Genomic DNA, 14,599 nt, shown 5'->3' on the forward strand with positions numbered 1-14,599 from the left:
AGTGGCTGACTCTGGGTCTGGGAAGGACACCCCAATCCCCAGATGTGGCACGTGCCTCTAGTGAACCCGCCATCCATAGCATGTTGTCTTGAGAGCACAAATCAAGAAGAATGGGCATGTCTTACTTTTCAACACCTTCCTGTATGTCCTTTGCCTCAAATTCCTACTGTTCAAGATCAGAAGGAAAAACATTTTGTTCAGAAATTAGTCTGAGTCCACTTCAGCTATAGATTTGTCCCTGATGCTAAATGCTAAATGACCCAAGTCCTCCAACAGAGCCACCAGAGAAAGGAAATTCACTCTCAGAGGGGGGACAGAGTTAAGGCAAACAGACTTCCAGCATGATTTATCACTTTCCAGGTCACCTATGGCTGGCCAGCAGAAGCAGCCAAACCAGCAAAGTCATTCTGCAAAATCTGCAAAGTGCTTACTCACAAATATGAAGGCCATTAATTTACCCTGGGCACTGGATGGTCAAGATGGAAACCTTAACTTGACTGAGGATGGAAATGCAGTAATGAGAATAGGGGATGCACCCCAGAAAGTGTCAGGGTGGTCTTCTGTTGAAAAAGGCAAAGGGAAGGGATCATGAAAGTCTTTCCTTTCACTGCTCTGATGTGGAAACCTCTTGGGTCACACTCATGCTGTCATTACCTTGTATGAGGGGCTGGGAAGGAGGGAAGATCCATGAGGGGATCCACTTGGGCTGTGTATGAATATCAGGTCTGAAGGTGCAAGACCATCTACCATTGGTTAGCATTATCCAGCTAAAGGGGTTACTTGGGCCTTCCTGCATATCTAGGTAAGAAACAAAGCCTTGAGTTATCTAGTGCACATCTCAATATATTCTACTAAATCCATCACCCTGAGCTTCCCTTGCAGTAGCTCCTGGACTGGGGTGGGAGGATAGGGTAGGCTTTGGCATGAGTCAGGACTAGGACTGAGAATGGCCTTTGCCATTATGAACTCAGGGGAAGCCACCTCACTGCACTTCAATTTTCTCATTTGTGCAATGCCAACAGTAATGTCTACCTCACAGAATTCTTAGTAACATTAAATAAGATAAACCCTTTCCACAATAAGATAACTCAGTGATAAATAAGATTTCCCAGACTGAAAGATGCCCTGGGCCAGTAAAATTAAAATGTGAAACAAAACCGACCAATCCAACAAAGAAGAAAACCATTAGATGACTCAATCTAGTGCTGCCAAATGCAAAACACTAAAAATGTCCTTCTGGCCTCAGCATCATAGAAGAAAGGCCATTTTAGCACAGAAAAAGTAGGAAAGTGTAATCTCAGGACAAAAGGCCTCCTTTCTCCTTAGTTTTATAGAAAACTCCCCACCAGCCTCCTGCTTGCCTCAGATCAGAGAACCCTGCTGCAGACCAGCATTCTCATGCAGTTGCTGGGAAACCACTAAGATGATGTACTCTGCACATGGAGGGAGCCTGGCGGATATTAGTGCCCTGCCTTATTTGTCACACTCCGCCTTGCTTTTAAGGTACTTACTGCACATCATCCACCCTGTGGTGGGCTTTGTATGGGCAGGACCCAGATGCTCTACAGAGTAGGTGCTCAGTGAGGGTGGGGCAAAAAGAAGGAAGAGCATTCTAGACAGAGCAGAAGGCCAGTCCCAGAGATGAGCAGAGATCAAAACTGAATGGAGGGAGGCCAATACACCCATACACACCAATCCATTCCTGCCACCCTCTAACCCACAGCACACAGAAGATTCTGTCCTCACGTTACAGAACAGAAACAAAGCTCTGGGGACAAATTGCAACAATGGTGTTCATGTCAAAAGAATATGAGTCTTCATTTTCAAAGGGCAAAGCGGAAGAGGGACTGGGAGGGAGCTAAGTCATAGCCATGACTTTGTTCACCATCCAAGATTGACCAAAAAGAGGATACACTCCTGCTTCTTAAATGAGGTTCCTTTAAGATCAATAGGAGGTACAACATCCAATCCACACAGTGAGGCACTGTTACTGTGGAACATTGTGCTGTCATCCTCTTAACAGTTGACACTTGCTAAGCCCTCACTTGCACCAGTATAAACTAAAAGAGGGAGGGAGGGATGGATGGAGAAATGAATGGATGGATGGATGGGTGGTTGGATAGATGGAAGGAAGGAAGGAAAGAAGGAAGTTGAAATGGATGGATGTATAAATGGATGATGATGATGGGTTGATAGATGGCTAGAGAAAGATAAACAGACATGAAAATGTATCATCATCTCTTAATCTCAAACTTACTACTCCTTCAATTTTACAGGAAACGAAGTCTTCTGAAGTTTGTCACTCGCTCTAGTCACTCACTCAATCTGTTAGGTGACTTTACATTCCCTCCCTTTTGATGATTACACTGTGTGAGGCAGATGTGTACAACTTTTCTTAGAACCACTCCAGAGATAGAGATGTGGCCTTGGTGGGGCCCAGGTTTCCCCTGCATATAGTAACAGCACTGTACAGAGAGAAAGAAAAAGGCAGCAAAATCGACTTCTGGAAGAAAGTCTTTCACTTCATTATGGGAAAGGTCATGGTCTGATAATTCTCACCTGGATATGAATTAAAATATGTCCAAACCCATTTTAGAAAAGCTTTTGTATCAAGTTTTTAAAATTCAATCCATAATCACGTATTAAGTAACTCTTTATTCACTGGTGAATCCCAAATACCTAGTACAGCATCTGACATACAGTAGGTCCTCTGGATACTTATGGAATTTTCTGGATCTTTATGGAATTTTCTACTTCCTGAAGGCTGACTTAGGGTCTTTGATTCTTCCTAAGTAGATGCTTTCAAGTCAAAATGGGAATATTTTTTTTAAAACAAGAATGGAAGCAGCACAAACCTTGGGGGTAAGTTCTGGTCAAGCTATTTGCAGTAAACTAAATTTGCAGAAGGCTCCTTAGCTTCTTGGAGCCTTAGGGTCTCATCTATCAAATGGGAATAGAGATATCTCTTATTACAGGACTGTTCATGAATAATCACACAATAGACCATGCCTTGAAGGAAAGCATTCCAGGCTCTGATACCATAAGGTGGGATCCGAGGGCCCCAACCATTAAGCCACTCTCTCCTCTCTCTCCTTGTGGGTTTCCATGCCCCATATTCCTGAGCAGCTGTGGGAGGACCAAACCAGCAGCTTCATGTGGCCAGGAGAGGGCCTGGGCCCCTTCACTGCTTCCAGTTGTATGGTTCTCTAGTTCCAACGTCAAGATAGCACTATAGGGCCCTGAGGCTTCACCCTGACAGCCTGTGTGATTAGCATCCAGTTCACAGTTATTTTTTCCGGTCCTCCACACCTGTCTACCTGGGGCCTGATACAGTCAAACAGCAAGAGGGGAAGTGCTCAGGTTTATCCATGAAAATGAACTGCTGCTTTTCAGAGAAACCCACTAAATATAGGTCCCCTTCCATGATGCATGGGCCAGCACCAAAGGCCAGCACCGGAAGTCACCAGCAGGTTCCCACAGTTTCCAAGTGACTGCACTTAGGAGATACTCAGCAAACATCTGATAATCAATTAATATTATATTTCCATTCCTCTATCCCAAACCTGGACTCAGAATGATGGAGATTTTTCCATCCTTCTATGCCTCAAGTACATGAGCCCAGAAATGTTAAATTCCCCAGGGTCACACAGCAGCTCACACCCAAACCTTGATACCCCAAGATCACAGTCTTCCTATGAAGACTGGGAGGGTAATAGTTTTCCATATATATATATGGAAATAGTTTTCTATATATATATATATATATATATATATATATATGGTCTGCCATCAATGATGGGGTTACAGGTGTTGGGAACTTTTCCATGCAGTGTCTCCCTTATTCTCCAACAGCACTACTTCCTCATCTTCATGTCACAGTTGAGAAAATGGAATTCCAGAGAAGTCAAGTGAGAAAAAGTGGAGGAGGCAAGACTTGAGCTCTGGCATTCTGACCTGAGTGTATTATATTGGTTGGTCCCACAAAGGTTTTGATGAATCCTATTAAAGTCAGAAAGAAAGAGAGTAAGAATCAGTTTTCACAGTTTTTTTTTTTTATTAATTCAAAATCTGCAGATTTTTACAAGACATACAAACTTGAGGAGCTTGGAGTTGGCAAGCTAACAAAAACCAAGCCAGCGTGATTTTGATTTGTGCTCCAAGAGCGGACAGAGTTAACAGACAGATGCAGGCATTAGGATCTGCTTTGGCGGAGGGAGCCTAAAATAGCTGCTGTCCTATTCCTTGCCTCTCTCTCCAACAGTCATTCATTAATTTCTGCTTTGTGGGCGCCAAGGCTCACTGGCTACAGACAAGTCATCTGGCCTTGCAGCCTTTTTCTGCAGCAGGGTAATAAATGTTTGCAAGGACCTAGCAGGAAATGGATGAGGGGACATGTCGAGGTCATGATCATAGCTTCTGGTTGCCCACAGTCCAGGGGGAATCCCAGAATCTGGAATGACTCCCTCCATGACCCCAAGAGCATCTTCATGCTACATCATCTTAGCCAGCATTTGGAAGGATGGTTTGTGGTCCTCTGATGGGGATAGCAAGGCTTCACAGAGACTTACTTATGTGCTGTGGACCCTAAGGATGCAGGTTTCTAGGGAACACTAAATGAACTGTGTGCCTGCTTCTTTACTCTGAGGATGGTGATGGGTCAAAGCCACATGGCCAGGACCAATCACAGGCTCACACCAGGCCCTCAAGACATATTTAGTGAATGAACAAATGAGTGAGTGAATGAGTGAATTGCTTTGAGTCTTGGTTTCCTTGCTGGTTAAGCCATCCTACCACAGAAACTCTCCTGTGGGTTAAAGATGAACTCGTATTTTCTCTTACTTTAAAAGCTAAGTGTTGTACAAGTGATTCCCTGTGATTGGAAATTCAGCACTTGCCTTAAAAAAAATCTCAGCTCATATCAACTCAGCCAATAGTCCCCAAGGGTCTGTTCTGTGTTCTGTTCTAAGCCACACTCAGGGGTTGCCGAGATGAAGACACACAGAGGGCTGCAGGAGCTCTGCATCTGAGAGGGAGATGCCTTCCCCATGGATCCCAGGACACATGGTAGATTCCCTAAGGGACCAAGTGGGGAGCAGAGAGACAAGAAAACACATACTAGCCCCCTGTGGCACTCCGCAGGTTCCAGGGAATTTCTCTCTGTCCCACAACAGATTCGTCTGCTCCCAGCCATCTATCACTGGGTGCCCAAACATTGACATGCAGGGCTGGGGCCTGAGATCAGACAGAAATTGTTATGAACATCTATTTTTCTCCAAACAGGACTGATAGGAGGATTAAATGAGACAAGGCAGACAGGTGTTCCTGACATGCTGCCTCATGAACCACAAAACAGTGAAATCACTACACAACCAATACCAGTGTGAACAGGTAAGACCGAAGCCTTGATGATTGTGGCTTCTCAGGGTTGGACCCTGAGAACCCCACATGAGCACTGGTGATGACAAAGTTGAAAGAAAAATATGTGGTATCCTCAAGGTCAAGGATATTCAGTCAACATTCAGTCAACAGCTCTCTTGGGGAGTAAAGCCATCACTGGGCTTTTGAGTAATCTGTGCTGCCACTGGGCAACCAACAAATGGGTACAATTCACTCTTTCCTTCCAGATATCTAAGTGCCTCCCAAGGGCCAGGTCTGCTCTAGGGTGGGGGGCACTGCAAGGAACAAAATAGCCACAACTCCCTGCCCTCAGGGACCCAATATTCTAGGGAGCTGGGCTGGCTTAAAAGTCAGCAAAGTGTACAGTGAAGCTTGGTCCTTCATTTATTTGATCATGGTTCTTCATTCTCTTTTTACATAAACACCTGAATCTACTTCTTGCTCTTTTCCCCAGGTGATATGCTCTGGGGACAGAACCTTATTAGTACACAGAGATATGGGTCTACCTCATCTGTTTCTGTTGCAATGGAATTCCTTGGTGTAGCTACTCTGTGGTTTATTTAACCAGCCCCCTGTTTTGGGACAATTGCTAGAACGTGAACCCCATGAGCAAGGACTTGGACTCTTTTGTTCATGGTTCTGTCCCTAGAGCCTGGCATAGTGCTTGGCACACAGTAGGCACTCAATGAACGATTATTAGGTAAAAGAATACTTTGGGTTGTTACCAGGTTGTTTCCAATGCTTTGGTATCAAATAGTGTCAGTGACCATCTGCATAAGATTCCTGGGGCAGGAGACAATGTCTCTATGGCAGTCACGAGCAATAGTGTTCATTTGCAAGGCCAGGGAGTCTAGGTATTTATTTTTAACTTTTTGTTTGGAAATGATTATAGATTCACAGGAGGTTGCAAGGAAATGTGCAAGGAAGTCCCAGGGTCCCTTCCCCCAGCCTCCCCCAAAGTCAGCATCCTGCATAAATCAAGTACAATATCAAAACCAAGAAATGGGCATTGGTACCCTCCACAGAGCTTATTCAGATCACACCGGTTACACACACCCTTGTCCACACACCCTCGTGTAGCTCTATGCCATTTTATGACATGTATCCCTATGTAAAAACCACCAGCACCAAGATACTCACTGTCCCATCACAAGACCCCCTTTTACCCCTCTTTACTGCTACGAGCCCCTCTCCTTACCCCCAACCCCTGACAACGACTAACCCCTGCTCCATCTCTATGTCATTTCACTAATGGTCTCGTGCACTATGTATGCTTGGGGGACTGGCCTTTTCCACTCCTTCAGGCTCATTCATCTGGCTGAGTGTATTGACAGTTCATTCCTTTACACTGCTGAGTCGTAATCCATGAGCTGGTCATACCACTGTGTATGTAACTCTCACATGCATTTTTAATTCTTTTTTTTAAAATTTTATTTATTTATTTGACAGACAGAGACCACAAGTAGGCAGAGAGGCAGGCAGAGAGGAGGAAGCAGGCTCCCTGTGGAGCAGAGAGCTTGATGCGGGGCTCCATCCCAGGACCCTGGGATCATGACCTGAGCCGAAGGCAGAGGCTTTAACCCACTGAGCCACCCAGGTGCCCCTGCATTTTTAATTCTAACAGATACTGCAGAATTATGCCCTTGATGGTCCAGGGCATGGAAACTGCTCAGCAATGACTATGGCATCTATTTCCCCCTTTTCCTTGCTAATACTTCAGAACGTCAAACGGTTTCCTGCATCTCATGAGTGAAAACTGACCTCTCTTTGTTTGGGGGGCATCCATTTTTCTGATTCCACAGATAGGACTCTTGTGGAAAATTCTGGGGCCAGGTAGACTTTGGGAGGGAGGGTTACTCACTGTGACAGCCCTAGAGGCCAACACTGGTGCTGATGGTGGTGTAAACTGAAGGCATTGTGGGCCCCAGTTAAAAGTCTAAGTGAAAACCCTTTCCAGGGTGCCTTTGCCATCAAGAAGTGCCAACATATTTCCTCACTCCTTGAATTTGGGGCAACCTTGTGACTTGCCTCAGCCAACAGAATGTGCTGGAAGTGACACTACACCAATCCCAGACTAAGATCTCAAGAATCCTGGTGTGCTTCTGATCTCTGACATTGCCATGTGAACAAACCCAGGAGAGCTCCTAGAGGACAAGACACTGTGCGGAGGAGGGATGAGCTATCCCTAGGCCAGCCCAGAGTCTGCTGACCACCACACACGCGAAAGAGCCCACCAGGATCAACAAAGTCCCCTATATAACCAACAGCAGACCACAGATATGGAAGGAAACCCAGCCAGGACCTGAAGAACTATCCAGATGTCCTGTGGATTTTCCGGCAAGAGTATGAATTTACTGCTCTAAGGCACCAAGTTTTGGGCAGTTTGTTAGGTAGTAACAGCTAACTGATACAGAAGTGCAAGAAGAAAGTCTCCAGCCAGACAAAGCTGCCCGGGCTCGGTGACAACTGTGCAAGATGGATTTGAAGGAGTCTCTGGCAAATGAAGTCTCAGATATCTCTGTTCCAATATACAGAAGTCCCAGACAAGTTCCCCCGCTCAACCCGCGGCCCTCAGCCACCCACTCCGAGTAAGCAACTTTAACAACTTCTGTCAAAGACAGCTCCCATCTTAATGTGGCAGTGGGTGAGAAACCCAAAGTGGCAAAGATGCCCCCTCCCCAGCCTCACCCTCAGAGACAGGGGGTTTGCAGTTAAAAATATCCCCTCCTCTCAAACATGGAAACTGTCCAGGGTCAGCCTCCCATACACTTCCACTCGATTTCTGACTCTGGTTATAAAACCTTGTGCCTAAAAATAGATTTCAAGGGGATTTCATAGACATGTTCTCAGGCATAATTGCAGTGTTCCTGCAAACTTCGGAGCAATTCAATTTTAGTCTTTGAACACACACTTTTCAAAGCCCAGCCCCCAGGTATTAAGCATCAGGAAGAGCCGTGATTGATTCCTCTCCCTCTGATTCTCCCACAAGGAGGGCAGGTGTCAGCTGCAGCTCTTCCCAATGCACTCCTGCCTCATTTGGTTTTAGTCATTCATCCATGTGCCCACCTCCAAATTGCCCAGCCCAGGGTTTGCACACCTGCCTAGTCCTTGCTGTCTGCCTGGCCTCTGGCTCCTCCTTGCTCTTCCTTCTATCCTCTGACCTTCCCTTCCTTTGCTTCCCCAGCACAGAGTCAGTCCCAGACGCCCCCTCACTCCTTTCTGATCCCATTTGTCATCGCAGCCTCCCCCTTCTACTTCACACATGTGCAGAATTTAGAATGAGGGAGGATGCTAGAAATCAACTGGCTCAACCTTCTTAGTTTACAGATGAACCCTGGAGAGCCAGGATGATGGGAGGGCTGAAGTCAAGGTCAAACGTGGAGGCAGTGACCAAGCAGAAGTAGAACCCAGGGCCCCTACACTGAGGGAGTCACCTCTAGCTCTGGTTAGTTACCCACCAACTTCTAAACAACAGCAACAACAATACTGATAATGAAAAATACACGTATTAAATTCTTATTGTATGCCAGGCACTGGACATACATTTAACTATCAACATTTTATAGATGGAGAAACTGAGGTATAGAGAAGTGAGGTGTCCTGCCCAAGGTCATAGTTATTAACTGGCAGATCAAGGATCTGAAGTCAGGTTTAATGCCAAAGGCTACGGCTCCTCAAGCCTGCCCTGAATCCTGTTATATACACCTCTTCTATTGGGATGTTCACCTGCATTTTCACTGCACCACACATTTTCTAGGCCCTCCTGTCAGTTTTTAGGCTCCCGATCCTGTTCACTCCACTGCCTGCTGGTCCTCAGTGGGCCTCCTTTGGCCATCAGGGCTCCTTTGCAGAAGGGAGCTAGTTTTTCACAATGGGTTTGCTTTCTTAGACCAACTCCACTACCTCCTGGCTCTACCGTTGGGCAAGCAACCTCACGCAACCTCTGAGCCTTAGCTTCCCTGCCTACAAAATGCAGGAGAGAACGGACCACCTCATGGAGGCACGGGAAAGCTAAGACAAAAAATCCAAGTAGGATGACCTGCACATAGTAGGTCCTCAAGAATGAGTCCCCTTCAGGCCTAGTCAATGCTTTCCCTGCGTCAAATCCATCATACTCCCATCCATTCTCTGAGTACACAAGTGTTTTTCTCCACTACCCACTTCTACCTTTCATAGTATCTGGTTCCTAACGGTCCTCATCCTACTTCTCTGGGCACCTATGGAGGCATTTATCTCCCATGGCATATTCAGTCTGTGCCAGAGTCCAGGCCCTAATTCCACATCGTTTTTTAGGTTCAAGTGTCCTCTCCACAACTGCACTACAATATCTTTGAGGGCAAAGCTGTTGTCCAAAATACCAAACCCAGAGCACTGGCATTCATTCATTCCACCAATATCTTCCTCAATATCTACCATGTTCCAAGCCCTGTGCAAGCTTGCAAAGGGCACCGGAAGGGATAACCCCAACCCCCTGTCCTCTCACAGCTTCCAGCCTAGTGGGGAGCCAGGATAGTGAGGGCACAGTTGGGCAGACTCTGAGGGCTGCCTCCCAAGGGGCCATTCCCTCCTCTGCCTGGCAGACTCTGACTATGCCCTCAATTGACAGCTTCAGAGCTAAGTCCTGGCCCTTTTAAGCTTTTGGTCCCATGCTCTTGGCTATGACTGGTTTAGGCTTGGCTATGTGACCCAATTCTAGCCAGAGACATAAGAGGAAGTAGGCAGGGGACTTCCTGGGAAAGAATTCCTACCTGATAAAGAAGTGCAGAGATGCCTCCTGTCTTTCGTCTCCCAGGCTCTGTGACACCAGCAGGGAATGCTCCCACTAAGGGAGTTCCTCCTGGCTGAGGACTGCGGTAGGGGAAAAAGAGGAAAAAGACAGACCGTGGGCTACTGTGGTATGGATGAGCCCTGGAATTACCCACCTGCAGAGCTTTAGATTAGGTGAGATAAGAAAGGGTCTTACTGTTTGCGAGTGCAGTCACGAATCCAAGTCATTGAAACCAAAAGCCAACTCCCTGGTTCAGCAGTTAACACACAATAGTTCATGCTCTGGGGTGGGGTGGGTGGGGCACCCTGAGGAAAAGTTTCACAAAGAAGTCATATTTGACCAGTATTCCTTTTCAAGAGGGAGAAAGAGTTGGCATCTGCAAATTCTGAAAGGATGTGTGCAAAGGAAAGGTCTGGAGCCCACACACTATAAATGAAGACAAAGCTCCTTTTGCCACATCCTCTCCAGGCCTCACTTTGCTCCTCTGTAAAATGGGGCAGAGACCTTCCTCACAAGGTGTTGGGGAGGCTTGAGTGGGATTGTGCTCATAAAAGTGCTTGTAATTGCCTGGCCCTACCGAACTCAAGGCTGTCATCTGCATTCAGTATTTGCCTGAGGGATGGCCGTATCTAAAGCCGGCCTCCCTCCAAAATTTCCAGCAGTGCTGTAATCCCCCTTTCATCTCTCCCTTCAACCTTTTGTAGGCTGCCCTTAAGTTAGAAATGATTTCTCCATCTGAATGTACCACAGTTCTCTTCTCTTCTTTCATTCTGGACAGTTTCACCTAATTCAGTGACTCCATTCAGGAATTCATCCTTAGGAGATGCCTGGTTGCATGCCCAGGGGTCCACACACCAGAACGTTTATCATGGTGTTGCCTATAATAGCAAAATTCTGGACACAACCCGAGTGCCAATCAGGAAGGGATCTAGTAAATAAATTATGACAGGGCCACTTATAAAAGATGAAGCAGAGATAAATTTATTGATATTTAAGATGTCCATATTCTATTATTGAGTGAGATAGGTATCAAAAAAAAAACAAACACCCCACTGTTTACATATCATTCATAGCAAAGACATTTGGCAAAATATTAGCAGAGATTAGCTCTTTTTAATGGAATTTTACTTATGTTTTACTTCCTTTTTTCTTTAAGATTTTATTGATTTATTTAAAAGAGAGAGAGAGAGTGCAAGTGAGCATAAGTAGGGGGAAAGGCAGAGGGAGAGGGAGAATCCCCCAATGTGGGGTCAATCTCGGGACCCTAGGATCATGACCTGAGCTGAAAGTAGACATTTAACAGAATGAGCCACCAGGCACCCCTATGTTTTACTTTCTTTATGCTTTTCAATATCACTCGCATTTTCTATAATCATTATGTAACATGTCTATAATCCATCAGTAAAAGCTTTTTATTTTGAAAGCAAAAAAGGAAAAAAAATAGAATTGAAGCTAAGATCTACCTTCTTTGGGCAATCTCACCTAAAGTCATGTGTGACAGGATTGGAGTATTTATGCTAGTTCTGCTAATTGGGAACCCGCTCCATGACACCTCTGCTTGGACATTGGCTGGTGTGGTGAGTTCACTATTATGCCAGGCCAGGCTCATATAACTAGAGACTTCTCTCTCTTTGAAAAAGAATCTCACTCTTAGTCCTAATGCTGCCTCTGTGCCTCACAGAACAAGCCTGATGCTTCCCTCTTCCCCCATGCACTTGTCACACTCCACCCCAGCCATTTATCAAGTGACATGATTTCCTGGGGGATGCCCCATTTCTAGGCAGAGCATGAATAAAGACCTAGAGATAGGCAAGCATCTGTGCAAGCATGCCGTGAACTTGTCCAGATGAGCATGGGGGCCCATGTGGGGTCAGATAAGGCCAGGGTGAAATTGGAAAGGTCCATATATGCCATGTTAAGGAGACTAGCCTTCACCTCCGAGGGCATGGTTCTCACAAGTTTTGTATTCATAACACCTTCATATACTAAAAATTTGGCATCACACTTGAAGGAATTAAAGGACTCAAAAATACCTCCAAATAAATAGTGATTATTTCAACTTGTTCCCTACCTGTATCAGTCAGGATGCGCCAGGTTATGTTGCAGTAACAAATAAGCCCAAAATGCCAGTGCTAAAAGCATGGTCTTCTCACTGATGCTATATGCACATTATGGGTTGGTTTGGGACTCTATATCATTCTCATTCAGAAATCAGATTAAGGGAGGCCACATCTCCATGCTGTTTCAATTGCCAAGGAAGAAACACGGGAAAGTGGCCAACAGTGTGCTGGTTATTAGAGCTTCCACCCAGAAATGTCACTTTTTCTCAAAATTCATTGGCCAAAGAATTCCAAAATTCTATGACACACAGCCATAACTGATATCAAAATAGGCAAGGAAATTTACTATATGCCTAGAGAATACAGAGCTGGAAATATTTATCACTAATGACTAATGAAATTGCTATATTAAAAAGACGAGGGAGCAGAGAAAGAGGGGGAGGATGAAGAAGGCAAGGGAGGGGGTATTTTATGATCCAGGCTTTTTGCTAAACACTCTACAAATCTCAACTCTTAAACCCATCCGATGCACTACTTTTATTTTCTCTCTTTCACTGCTAAGGGAACTGAGGCACAGAGAAGTTGAGTGACTTGCCCAAAGTCACACAGGTGGAAAGAGGCTCATCCAGAATTTGTTCCTAGGTACTCTTAACCACCATTACATTACTGAACAAATAGTCAACTGTGAATCAGTGCCAATAAAAACATTCAGTTATTTCAGAATTCAGCTGGTTGCCCTTTGTACGGATTTGCTGAGAACTTTCCAGGCCTCATGTTCTTATCTACTCCTAATGGCAACGTTTGGGAGATTCATTAAATGTGGTGTCTATCCAATGTCAGTTTATTGCACACTGTGCCTCTTATATCCCACCTACATGTTGGACCCTCTCTACACCCCAGCATCTCATGACCCACCTCCCCAACCCTGCACTATGTTATGACTATTGAACATTCACCTCAACAATTCATTTCTTCAAACAGCATCAGAAGCATATGTTTCAAGTTTCTTACATAATGACAGCCCACCTGTGAGTTTTAGTCGACTGTAATCACTGCTGGGCAAGATGCCCTCATCTTAGGCTTTTGTTGTTGCTGTCAGGGGGTGGTGACTATTTGGGTTGTATAAGAAATCCATTCATCCAACACACATTTATTAACCATCCACTATGTGGTCAGAAAGTACAGTGACATTTGGGCAACAGACGCTGGGGTAGAGGCCTTTGAGCACTGCCTCCCTCCCCCTCACACCCTCCCCTACCAGGGCATAACACATCACTGCTCTCCAACATCCTGGCCCCATGAAACCAGGAAAGATCCATTAAGAACATCTCCACACCAACAGGCTTCCTGCTACCCAGCAGATGTCATCCAGTGAGGGCAGCTGGGAACTAGAAACACGGGGGCTGGGTTTGTGATGTGGCTTCATCAATGAGTAACCACCTTATGGTGAAAGGAAGCTGATATTTATCAAGCCATATTATAGGTTTGCTGTGAAGATGGAAAGAGAGATAGGTGAAAAGTTGAAAAGTGCTCTCTAAATGATATGATGATGACGATAGCAGTGATCACTGCCAACAAGAAAGTACCTACTGTGTGCTAGGCACTGTTCCAGGAACTTGACTGGTCTTAATTCTTGTCATTCATCACAAATTCCCAATAGTAGGTGTTCTTAGTATCCTGTTCTGTATATGAGGAAACAGAGGTTGTTGAAGCCACTCATCCAGGATCACACAGATGTGATCAAGAAGTGACAGCACCAGGACTCTAAGCTCAGCAGGTTGGCTCAAATGTTAGATGCTCTTGTGTACACTTGGACTATTTTCTCTCTAAATGTGGACTGGACAGCTGTTGCTTTCCTCTTTTTGATTCCTCAGTACTAGTCTGAACTTTAGGGGGAAAGGGGAGTGCATTCTCACCAGAAATCCTAAATATTAACTCTATCCTTGCTTCATTGTCATTGTGCATTGAATTGTGTCCTCCCAAGAGACATGGTGGAGTCCTAACCCCTGGTACCTGTGAATGAGACCTTATTTAGAAATAGGGTCTTTGGGGCGCCTGGGTGGCTCAGTGGATTAAAGCCTCTGCCTTCGGCTCAGGTCGTGATCCCAGGGTCCTGGGATCGAGCCCCGCATCGGGCTCTCTGCTCAGCGGGGAGCCTGCTTCCTCCTCTCTCTCTCTGCCTGCCTCTCTGCCTACTTGTGATCTGTCTGTCAAATAAATAAATAAAATAAATAAATAAAAGACCAAAAAAAAAAAAAAAAAGAAATAGGGTCTTTGTAGATGTAATCAACTTTAGATGGGGTCATACTCAATGAGGATGGGGCCTATTCCTAGTCAAATATCCTTATGAGGGGAGAAAGATTTGGAAATAGAG

At 45.3% G+C, this 14,599-nt stretch overlaps 1 protein-coding gene across 10 annotated transcripts in view; it reads right to left on the reverse strand.

The window, feature by feature from the left end:
- The window catches only part of ATP2B2 (ATPase plasma membrane Ca2+ transporting 2), a 366,135-nt gene that overhangs the window by 346,563 nt on the left and 4,973 nt on the right, over positions 1–14,599 (reverse strand). For 2 of the 10 annotated variants that reach the window (XM_059390326.1, XM_059390325.1), the window contains exon 2: positions 10,146–10,245. The exons of the other annotated variants lie outside the window; for them this stretch is intronic. The gene's annotated coding sequence lies outside the window, so the exon portion shown is untranslated. The remainder of the gene's footprint in view (positions 1–10,145; positions 10,246–14,599) is intronic. 10 annotated transcript variants of the gene reach the window in all.

This window comes from Mustela nigripes, chromosome 2 (assembly GCF_022355385.1).
Source record: "Mustela nigripes isolate SB6536 chromosome 2, MUSNIG.SB6536, whole genome shotgun sequence".
In the NCBI taxonomy this organism is placed as follows: Eukaryota; Metazoa; Chordata; class Mammalia; order Carnivora; family Mustelidae; genus Mustela; species Mustela nigripes.